Below are 11,768 nucleotides of genomic sequence, written 5' to 3'. Positions count from 1 at the left end.
ACAGATTGAACACACACACACACACACGTACTTTGCGCTTGCCGGACCACAGAGGCTTTCAAAGTCACACACACACACACACACACACACAGATACGCACAAACTGGACCCAAGCACACACACACACACACACACACACACTGATGAGAATGGCCACAGGGGCTTTTAAAGTGATTTGCTTTATTTATTAATTAGCTTCTGGGCCTCTCTGTCACTGCTGGTTCCAACAGGCCAAAGAATCGCTGACTAGTGCTCCACACACACACACACACACTCATCACACACACACACACACACACACACTGGGATGCTGAGCCAGAGGGATGTGGTAGACACTAGACCTACTTCCCACCACACACTTACATGTGCACGTGTCTTCCGTGTGTGTGTGTGTGTGTGTGTGAAAGAGAGAGAAGAGAACATTTTGTTTGTGATGACAGAGTTTAAAGTACAGATTATCCAAGGAGTGTATGTAGGACAAAATTGAAAAATGCACATGACCATAGAGTTTACATCTGTGATAATGTGGATAACATGACCATAGAGTTTATATCTGTGATACTGTGGACAGCATGCCCATAGAGTTTATATCTGTGACCATAGAGTTTATATCTGTGATACTGTGGACAACATGCCCATTGAGTTTATGTCTGTGATACTGTGGACAACATGACCATAGAGTTTATATCTGTGATAATGTGGACAACATGACCATAGAGTTTACATCTGAGATACTATGGACAACATGACCATAGAGTTTACATCTGTGATAATGTGGACAAAATGACCATAGAGTTTACATCTGTGATAATGTGGACAACATGACCATAGATATCTATTTACATCTGTGACCATAGAGTTTATATCTGTGATACTATTGATAACATGACCATATAGTTTACATCTGAGATACTGTCGACACACCAAAGAGATAATTCGGTTACACGCTAACATTTGCTAGTGTGCGACCATTAAGCTAGTTCTACCATTAGTAGTGTGGGAGTTCCACAACGCCTCTTTTTACCCAGTCCATCTTTACCACAACGCCTCTTTAACCCAGTCCATCTTTACCACAACGCCTCTTTAACCCAGTCCATCTTTACCACAAACGCCTCTTTAACCCAGTCCATCTTTACCACAAACGTTAAGTTTAAACATGGATGACGCTTATAACTATTATGGATGACACAACTGTTAAAGACTCCTTAGTCAAACTACTTTTTAAATGTTACATTTGACCTTACCTTCCACAAAGTCAGACAGCCGACAGCCTGTTCTTTCCCGCTGAGGCTACTTCACTTCTCCAGAGACATCTGACGACATAATGATTTAAAATGCAGACCCGAAGGATGCGGTCAGATTATAGACACCCTGAGAGTTGGTGCAGTAGAACAGAAACTCTGGACCAACACTGAATGTACACCGGTAAAACTCTCTCTCTCTCTCTCTCTATAGACCCTTTCAAGAGAGTTCCATTATCAGCATCATAGATGGCCCCACAAGGGCAGCCGTTATCAGCATCATAGATGGCCCGACAAGGGTTACCGGAGGGTTGCCGGTTCAAACCCCGATCAGTAGGAAGCAGCTGAAGTGCCTTTGAGCAAGGCACCTAACCCCTCACTGCTCCCCGAGCGCCGCTGTTGTAGCAGGCAGCTCACTGCGCCGGGATTAGTGTGTGCTTCACCTCACTGTGTGTTCACTGTGTGCTGAGTGTGTTTCACTAATTCACGGATTGGGAAAATTTCAGAGACCAAATTTCCCTCACGGGATCAAAAGAGTATATATATATACTTATACTTATGCAAGGCTTCCGTTTTAACATTCCATATGTTATCTTAATGCAGAGAAAGTAGATTGGGAACCAAATAGAACGTTCAAGCATTGTTTTTGTTTTTATTGTTGAAAGGGTCCATATATATACTCTATAACCTCAAACTCTGGGAAAATAACACTCTAGGAAAATAACACTCTGGCATTTGCTGTGTGTATTAGGTTCAATAGGCTATCACAAATTGAAGGCCATCATAGGCTATCATGGTTTATCATAGTTGGCCACCACAGTTCATCAAGGCAGGCTACCCCACCCCATCCTGCTTCATCAAGGCAGGCTACCCCACCCCATCCTGCCCGGGTCATTTCCCGATCCCATCCTCAAAAAAGGACAAAAAAAATATATACAAAAAAAGACAGCAGTGACAGGAAGACAGCAAAGATAAATATACTTTGATTTGTCTGTAGACAACCTCACTGTTTGAACCTGTTAGCTTCTGGAAATAGACCGTAGGTTGTTTTTGCTCCAGAACAGAAGTTGTCCCTTTGTGATTGGTCAGTTGTCAAAAAACATTACATTGGAATGCAAAGTGTCCCTTTGTGGTCAGTTGTGAAGTATCCCTTTTTGATTGGTCAGTTGTCAAAACAGCACATGATATAGAGTGTTTTTCCACTAAAAGTTGAACATTTCTTAAAAGGGTGATAGAATGCAACGTCAACATCCCATCATCCCCTTCTTCATATGGAAATCTCACAATTTGGAACTGCCGCTGTAAAACGGGCCAATCTCAACGAAGCTAATAGATGACATCAACTCGGCAGCTGCACCTTATCTGGCTCTGGTCTGTACCTTTGTAACTCGGAGGCTGCACCTTATCTGGCTCTGGTCTGTACCTTTGTAACTCGGAGGCTGCACCTTATCTGGCTCTGGTCTGTACCTTTGTAACTTGGCAGCTGCACCTTATTTGGCCCACTTCCAGCTCCATGCAGCAGCTCCTTCACTAGAGTTTGATGACGCCGGACTTCAGTTGGCTAGATCAGGGGTCCCCAACCTTTTATGTACCATGGACCGGTTTGATTCCTATTTTTTTTTCACGGACCGGGGGGGGGGGGTTTGGGGGGGTTCCATGTTCCATACGTGTTGTGCATGCATTAGCCTACTTGAAAAGAACTAGCTCCAGTTATGTATGAACAGTGAAGGTAACGATCTCTTATAAACATGTGAAAAACGTGAACTTGAAGAAGTGAACATTGAACAATATGAACTATGAAAATTGAACAACTTAAACTACATCTATAAGTGTGAACATGCTTAATAAAATATGGGAACAAAACATGGGAACGAAACGTGGATTACGAATATAATCAGTGGGAGCCCTGCTTATGGAATGATGGAAGACAGTGACACCCTCAGTGTGTTTGAAATGTCCAGTCGATTGCGCAATTTGGTCTTAGTTGCAGTCATTGCTGAAAACCCGGCCTCGCATATAGGTGGTGGGAAATGGTAGCAACGTTTTCAGCGCTTTTACGGCTATCTCGGGATATTCTGCTTTGTTTTTGATACAAAAACCTGCCAGAGAGGTTTCCTTAGACACTCTTAAGACCACCGTCATTTGCAATTTCAATCAACTGCTCTTCCTCCTGCGCTGACAAGTTAGGACTATTCGGGATATTGACAAATGGGTTGCGGACCCACTCATTAGTTTGCCGTGGATCTTTGGAGGATGGGAAGTAACGCTCAAACTCATTTGAAAGCGCAACAAGGTGATCGCGCACCAGCTGCAAGAGAAAGGGCCCTGCCTCAGTCTCTCCCAAAACCCCCACTACTGTTTGGAACATATCAAATACACCCCGGTCCACTCGTCGTCCCCACAAATCAAGCTTGGCTTTAAATGCAGCGACTTTATCTGCCAGTTTAAAGACAGTCGTCATTCTCCCCTGGAGTGACAGGTTGAGGTCATTAAGCAACCCGAATATGTCACACAGGTAAGCGAGTTTTGACACCCAGTCCTCATCACTAAAATGTGCAGCTAACAGTGACTTTTTTTCTGTAAGAAATCTCTGCAGCGGCTCTCTCAACTCAAAAACTCTGGCCAGTGACCTGCTAAAGGTGCTTGTTTGTTGTTGCTCATTCTAGCAGTTTAGCTAACTTCGTGTGACATACCGTTCGCCAAGAACTGATCAAGTGAAGTGAGCTGACCTGAGGCTGCGCAGCGCTGAAGGCAATATGTAAAGTGTTGAAGGCGGGACAGACAGACGTAAGAAAATAGACCTTGCAAAATACAAACATGCGTGCAATCAAACAACTGCATATAGGCCTATGCCATGTAAAAACGTGACATTATTGCGAATTAAATTTAGTTTAGTTTGCATACATTTTTTTTTAAAACTCATGTCGTAGGCTAGGGCCCAGTTAGGAATGTCTGGTGGTTGGGGATCGCTGGGCTAGATGACAGCCGTATTTGCAGATAAACATAATTTGGTCCGATTTTTAATGCTTTGATTTGGTTCAAATTAGTGGATAATTGACACTGTACATTCTAAAAAAGTCTTTATTGTAATCCCAAAACACGTCTGAAATGTTGTGTAATCCAAACACCTTTATAATAACCTAAGACTAGTAGTACATTCCAAACAAAACTATTTTAGCAATCGAGTTCCCTTTGAATTTTACACCCTGTGGGGATACAGTGTAAGGACCCTTGTGATCAGAATGTGACCTTAGCTAACATGCCCAAATACTGCCTGGGGTTAGGCTTGCAATGCGACCTTAGCTAACATGCCCAAATACTGCCTGGGGCTTGAATGTGACCTTAGCTAACGTGGCTATTGATACTGCCTGGGGTTAGGCTTGCAATGCTAAGTGCTGTTCCCATAATGTCACTTGGTCTGTGTCTCAAATCGCGTACTTCTGCACGTACAATACCTAATTTGAGTGCATGAGGGTGTTCACACTGACAATTCCAACGACACGAAGGGCGCTGCAAGTTCCCGGATGGTGCACTCATAACTGTCAAAAAGCTGAGTGTGCAACACTGGACACTTTTCGCCCTTAACGGACGCCATCTTGGCCAAATATCGGAAGGGGAGGGAGCGTTTTCAAACTCGTGGAAATCGCGGTTGAGAAAGCTGAAACAGCAGCAGTGGAAAACAGACTTTACAGAGGTACAGGAAAGTTATAACATAAATGGTTCATGTTTTGACACAGTATGACAATGTCACTGTCGAGTTGAGGACGCCAATAAAGTTATGTTAAAATGTTTGCGATCGTCATTTCCGTGAAGTGCACGGAATTAGTGTTTGATATGAGACAATACTATTTTGTTAAAATTTGCGCACTCCGCCAGTAAGCACACAGTGCACATAGTGTACTACACGAAAGTGTACTCACGTAAGTACACCAATTGAGACAGACTCTTGGACCTGACAGATTAGCTAACTATGCTAGTTTTCGGACACTAGCATAGTTAGCTAATATAATTGTTACCAATGTTACCTCCTCTGACGTTACTGTGCCTAAACTTGTTGACTTGTAGGTTGTTTTTCCAGAATCAGAATTACGAGTTACTACATCTACAGTCAAACCTAGCAAGTAGCAACAGTTATGAAGAAGGGGATAGGAAGTTAGGAAGACTATGTTCCCTAGCTAACTGTATTCTAAAGCAAGAAAACGAACAAACAAAATTCCACATAAGGACAGTTGGAAAATGATACACCTGTAGGCTAATCTTGCTTTGGAGCGTAACGTAAGCAGATCTTCAGTTTATTGGCAGATTGAATCGTTCATTTGTTGCTTAGCGCCACCCACTATTCAGGAGTGTGTAGAGTGTTGTGAAGTGAGTAGTCATTGGCTGCAAGGTAATTCATTATTCATGAGGATGTTAAGAAGTGAGTAGTCATTGGCTGCAAGGTAATTCATTATTCATGAGGATGTCCAGAAAACCATGAGGGGGCGCTAAATCTGCCAAACAGACTGCTTTAATCTCCAGCCTAATGACAGGGTTGTAACTGGGCTTGTGAAATAACATCTGAGCATTTCTTGGACTGACCTAAGTTGCAAACCTTCTTTGTTTACATCACAGAACAAGGTTCAATGCTCTGTTCCATCCATTCAGTCAGTCACCCCTTTAACTTTAAAAACAGCTCTGAGCTGCAGGAGGCTGAGGAATTGTGCCAATTAGAATCAGCTTGTTTAGTGAATGGTTGGAGTTGTGCTGATTAGAATCACCTGGTTTAGTGAATGGAGTTGTGCCAATTAGAATCAGCTTGTTTGTTGAATGGAGTTGTGCCAATTAGAATTAGCTGGTTTAGTGAATGGGTGGAATTAGAATCAGCTGGTTTAGTGAATGGGTGGAGTTAGAATCAGCTGGTTTAGTTCCAATTAGAATCAGCTGGTTTAGTGAATGGGTGGAATTGTGGCAGAACTTTTACTTTCTGAAGCCGGGCTTTTGTGCCTCTCACAGTTGAATGTGTTTTAGTCAATACCCTCGTCCCTTTTTATAGTGATGTGCCCTCAGTCCACATTCATAGCTAATCTTTCTAGCTAATCTTAAATTTGATTCCCACAGATACAAACATACACACGCACAGACGCGCACACACACTCATCACATGGGCACACTCATCAGACACACACACACACACACACACACTGAAACACAATCAAGAGGCTGGAGTGTGTGTGTTTGCGTGTAAACTTTACTCTTAGACAACAACACTGTGTGGATGCTGAGAGGAGGAGTCAGAGAGAGATCTACAGGGAGAGTGAGTGCTTGTGCACAGGGGACTCGGAGAGATCTACAGGGAGAGTGTGCACAGGGGATTCCACATGCCAGTCTCTCATTCGAAAGTCTTTGTACGCAATTAAATCAGTATGCTTCAAAAGAAAGAGCTCCGCTTGCAGAACAACTCCTGAAAACAAAAGGAGAGAGACTCCGCCTGCTTGGTGGGCGGGGCCTGTTTAGGTATTGCATCCTAGCAACAAGTTCCCTGGCAACAGCCGACATAAGTCAACAGGACCCCAGGACATGTGCCAATTGGATCCTAACCATAATCTAACCTAGCCCCAATCTGATCCTAACTGTAATCCAACCTGGTCCCAATCTGATTTCATGGGCGGATTATGAAATTTCGGGCCCCTGGGCCCAGATGTATTAAGGGCCCCCCACTTATTGTTGTATATGTGGGGGGGATGTTTAATTTGTTTGATGTGATTTCCTGTATTCTGGTGCATTTTGGGGATGGCCAATACTAAATTCAATCAGATTCATAGCCTACATCCTGATTTGTTGATATTGAGGCAATAATTCCATGCAAAGGTTTGGGCTTCAGGGCTTCAGGCCCGTGCAGTAATCCATCCCTGTCTGATTTTAACCCTAACATAGCCTGGCCTCAATCTGGTCCTAGCCCCTAACCCTAATCCAACTTGGCCCTAATCTGATCTAGCCCCAGTATCAGACCTAATATGGCCCCAGTACCAGGTCTAATCCAGCCCCAGTACTAGACATAATCTGGCCCTACTACCAGCTCTAATCCAGCCCCAGTACTAGACATGATATGGCCCCAGTACCAGGTCTAATCCAGCCCCATAATATGGCCCTAGTACCAGACATAAACAGTCTCGACCTAGTCAGCTGCTGCCTGGGTTGCATAATTCTGCCACCTGGAAGAAGAATCTTATTTGCATCCATCATTCTATCATGCTATTATTACACCATTATCACATGTAAGAACATCATCATCATCATTTTCATGACCTTTACCATCATTACATCATCATAGACATCATCATCATCATCACACTTAGCATCATTATGTTGATCTCCTTCCCAGCAGAATGAACCCATGTCCTCACTTAGCATCATAATGTTGATCCCATGTCCTCACTTATCATCATGTTGGTCAGTAGATGTTCAAAAGTCGGGGTCTGCCTTGAACTGGCAGGGGAGAAGTCTAGAGTCAGGTGAAGACGCCTAGAAACATCTAGAATGGGAAGAAAGCCTAAAGGGAGGTTTCTCGTGTGGAACTGGGAGGAGAACTGTTGTGGACTCTAGAACCAGGATGAGAAAATCTAGAAGGGAAGAGCTAATGTCTGGAACTAGTAGGGAACTGTTGTGGAATTTAGAACCAGGATGAGGAAACCTAGAAGGCAGGAGCTAATGTGTGGAACCAGTAGGGAACTGTTGTGGAATTTAGAACCAGGATGAGGAAACCTAGAAGGCAGGAGCTAATGTGTGGAACCAGTAGGGAACTGTTGTGGAATTTAGAACCAGGATGAGGAAACCTAGAAGGCAGGAGCTAATGTGTGGAACCAGTAGGGAACTGTTGTGGAATTTAGAACCAGGATGAGGAAACCTAGAAGGCAGGAGCTAATGTGTGGAACCAGTAGGGAACTGTTGTGGAATTTAGAACCAGGATGAGGAAATCTAGAAGGCAGGAGCTAATGTGTGGAACCAGTAGGGAACTGTTGTGGAATTTAGAACCAGGATGAGGAAATCTAGAAGGCAGGAGCTAATGTGTGGAGCTGGGCAGAGAACTGGTGTAGAACCAAGATGAGTTAAAGATGTCTGTTGGCCTTTCACCTGCAGCCATCTACCAGTTCCCCCTCTCTGCCTGAGTTCCTCTCTCTGCCTGAGTTCCTCTCTCTGTCTGAGTTCCTCTCTCTGTCTGAGTTCCTCTAGTTCTTCTCTCTTTCTGAGTTCCTCTACTTCTCTCTGTCTAGTTCCTCTCTCTGTCTGAGTTCTTCTAGTTCCCATCTCTACCTGAGTTCACCAAGTTCCCACCTGTTTCTGAGTTCTTCTAGTTCCCCTCTCTTTCTGAGTTCTTCTAGCTCCCCTCTCTTTCGGAGTTCCTCTAGTTCCCCTCTCTGATTCTCCTCTGTCTGATTCCCCCTGGTTTTCCTATTTCTTCTGGTTCCCCTCTCTGGGTATCCTCTATGTGAGTCTTTCTGGTTCCCCTGTTTGGTTCTGACCTCTTGTTCCCATCTGTCTGATTCCTTCTGGTTCTCTTTTCTGTGTGTCTTTCTGGTTCCCTCTCTGTCTGATTCGCTCTGGTTCTCCATGACTGTCTCGGTGCGTGGTTCCCCCTCTGTCTGAGACGCTCTGGTTCTCCATCTCTGTCTCGGTGCGTGTTTGGCAGTGTTCAGAGTGCAGAGTGCATGTTTCAGACAGGTCGAATTACACTCATCTTCAGGTAGTCAGATTTAGATACAGGTTGTGCCCTTGTGCTCACAGGAGTGTGTGTGTGTGTGCACATATTTATGTGTGTGTGTGTGTGTGTTTATTTTGGACTCATTGCATGCAGGTGACCTGGTAAGTGGGCATAGAACAAAGTAGAAGAGGAGGAGGGAGGAAGAGGAGGAGGAGGAAGAGGAGGAGGAGGAAGAGGAGGAGAGGGAGGAGGAGGAGGGAGGAAGAGGAGGAGAGGGAGGAGGAGAGGAGAAGTGTGTTTCTACAAGAGCTAAGGGGAGGAGGAGTGTGTTTCTACAGGAGCTAATGGGAGGAGGAGCTGAGGAGGAGAAGGGGAGGAGAGGAGGAGTGTGTTTCTACAGGAGCTAATGGGAGGAGGAGCTGAGGAGGAGGAGAGGAGGAGTGTGTTTCTACAGGAGCTAATGGGATGAGGAGAGGAGGAGGAGGAGGAGGAGAAGGGGAGGAGAGGAGGAGTGTGTTTCTACAGGAGCTAAGGGCCTTCTCTGGCTCTAGCACAGGACTACTTACAGAAAGAGAGAGAGAACACATTTCCCCATAGAGCTACCCACTCTGGAAAACAACCTGCCCTCATCTGTGTGTGTGTGTGTGTGTGTGTGAGAGAGAGAGAGTTTATGTGTGTGTGTGTGTGTGTGTAAATGAGTGTATATGTATGTGTGTGTGTGTTTGTGTGAATGAGTGTATATGTATGTGTCTACCAGGGCCGGATATTTTCCAGAGTAAGCTGCCGTCTGGCTCTCCAGGGTGTTTAGTGCAAATAATAAACAAACAATAAATAAATAAATAACTAAATACAGTAGGAAATCAAAACACTGGTCAATGTAATCCATACTGTCCTGAAGCCGCCTCACTGAGTTCAGCTTGTACACCTCTGGATTGTCGATTAGTGTTTGCTTGTTTTCTGCCATGTGGTTGTTTACTCGTTTGTCCACTTGTTTGTTTGTTCATCAGGCTGGACATGGTCAGCAGCCTCAGAGTGGGTGCCGTTGCAGAGTCCGTGTGCATTGGCCCCCACCCTTCACCTTTGACCTTCAGAAGATTGTGGAAGACACAGCGCCACCAGAAGCCGTGGAGGTCATGACCTGACGTGACATTTGACCTTTGACACAAGGCCACCAGTAGCCATGGAGGTCACGACCTGATGTGACATTTGACCTTTGACACAAGGCCACCAGTAGCCATGGAGGTCATGACCTGACGTGATATTTGACCTTTGACACAGCGCCACCAGTAGCCATGGAGGTCATGACCTGACGTGAGAGTTGACCTTTAACCTTTGAACCCCACCACCAGGCATGGAGGTCATGACCTGACGTGAGAGTTGACCTTTGAACCCCACCACCAGGCATGGAGGTCATGACCTGATAAGTGATTTGACCTTCAGCAGCAGGCACGAAGGTCATGACCTGACGTGTGATTTGACCTTTGACCCTGATGCAGAAATAGATTGCAAGTGGAAAAGTTTGTCACACAGGAGCACAGGCAACCTGGAACCCTTTAACCCCCCCACCCCCCATATCTAAACCTACATCACCCGAACACACGCATACACACACACACACACACACACACACACACACACCAACACCTAGAAAAATCACTATTTACTACTACAGCTGACTCTGTCTCTGAGCTGGTCCTCATTTGCCCCTCATTTGCCTTCATTTGCCCCTCATCTAGCCCTCATTTGCCTTCATTTGCCCCTCATCTAGCCTTCATTTGCCTTCATTTGCCCCTCATTTGACCCTCATCTAGCCCTCATTTGCCCCTCATCTAGCCCTCATTTGCCTTCATTAGCCCCTCATCTAGCCCTCATTTGCCCCTCATCTAGCGCTCATTTGCCCCTCATCTAGACCTCATTTGCCTTCATTTGCCCCTCATTTTCCTTCATTTGCCCCTAATTTGCCTTCATTTGCCCCTCATCTAGCCCTCATTTTCCTTCATTTGCCCCTCATCTAGCCTTCATTTGCCCCTCATTTGCCTTCATTTGCCCCTCATCTAGCCCTCATTTGCCCCTCATCTAGCGCTCATTTGCCCCTCATCTAGCCCTCATTTGCCCCTCATTTTCCTTCATTTGCCCCTCATCTAGCCTTCATTTGCCCCTCATTTGCCTTCATTTGCCCCTCATCTAGCCCTCATTTGGCCCTCATTTGCCCCTCATCTAGCCCTCATTTGCCTTCATTTGCCCCTCATCTAGCCTTCATTTGCCCCTCATTTTCCTTCATTTGCCCCTCATCTAGCCTTCATTTGCCCCTCATCTAGCCCTCATTTGCCTTCATTTGCCCCTCATTTGCCCCTCATCTAGCCCCTCATCTAGCCCTCATTTGCCCCTCATCTAGCCCTCATTTGCTTTCATTTGCCCCTCATTTTCCTTCATTTGCCCCTCATCTAGCCCTCATTTGCCTTCATTTGCCCCTCATTTGCCCCTCATCTAGCCCTCATTTGCCCCTCATCTAGCGCTCATTTGCCCCTCATCTAGCCCTCATTTGCCCCTCATTTGCCCCTCATTTTCCTTCATTTGCCCCTCATCTAGCCCTAATTTGCCTTCATTAGCCTTCATTTGCCCCTCATTTGCCCCTCACCTAGCACTCATTTGCCTTCATTTGCCCCTCATCTAGCCCTCATTTGCCCCTCATTTGCCCCTCATCTAGCCTTCATTTGCCCCTCATCTAGCCCTCATTTGCCCCTCATCTAGCCTTCATTTGCCCCTCATCTAGCCCTCATTTGCCCCTCATTTGCCTTCATTTGCCCTTCATTTGCCCCTCATCTAGCCCTCATTTGCCCCTCATCTAG

At 45.4% G+C, this 11,768-nt stretch overlaps 1 protein-coding gene across 1 annotated transcript in view; it reads right to left on the bottom strand.

The window, feature by feature from the left end:
• LOC121718522 overlaps positions 1-11,768 on the bottom strand; it is an 823,508-nt gene that overhangs the window by 287,018 nt on the left and 524,722 nt on the right. The gene's annotated exons all lie outside the window — the stretch shown is intronic.

Source organism: Alosa sapidissima, chromosome 9 (assembly GCF_018492685.1).
Source record: "Alosa sapidissima isolate fAloSap1 chromosome 9, fAloSap1.pri, whole genome shotgun sequence".
In the NCBI taxonomy this organism is placed as follows: Eukaryota; Metazoa; Chordata; class Actinopteri; order Clupeiformes; family Clupeidae; genus Alosa; species Alosa sapidissima.
The sequence above is the reverse complement of the archived record's forward strand: the minus strand, read 5'-3'. Positions and strand labels throughout refer to the sequence as shown.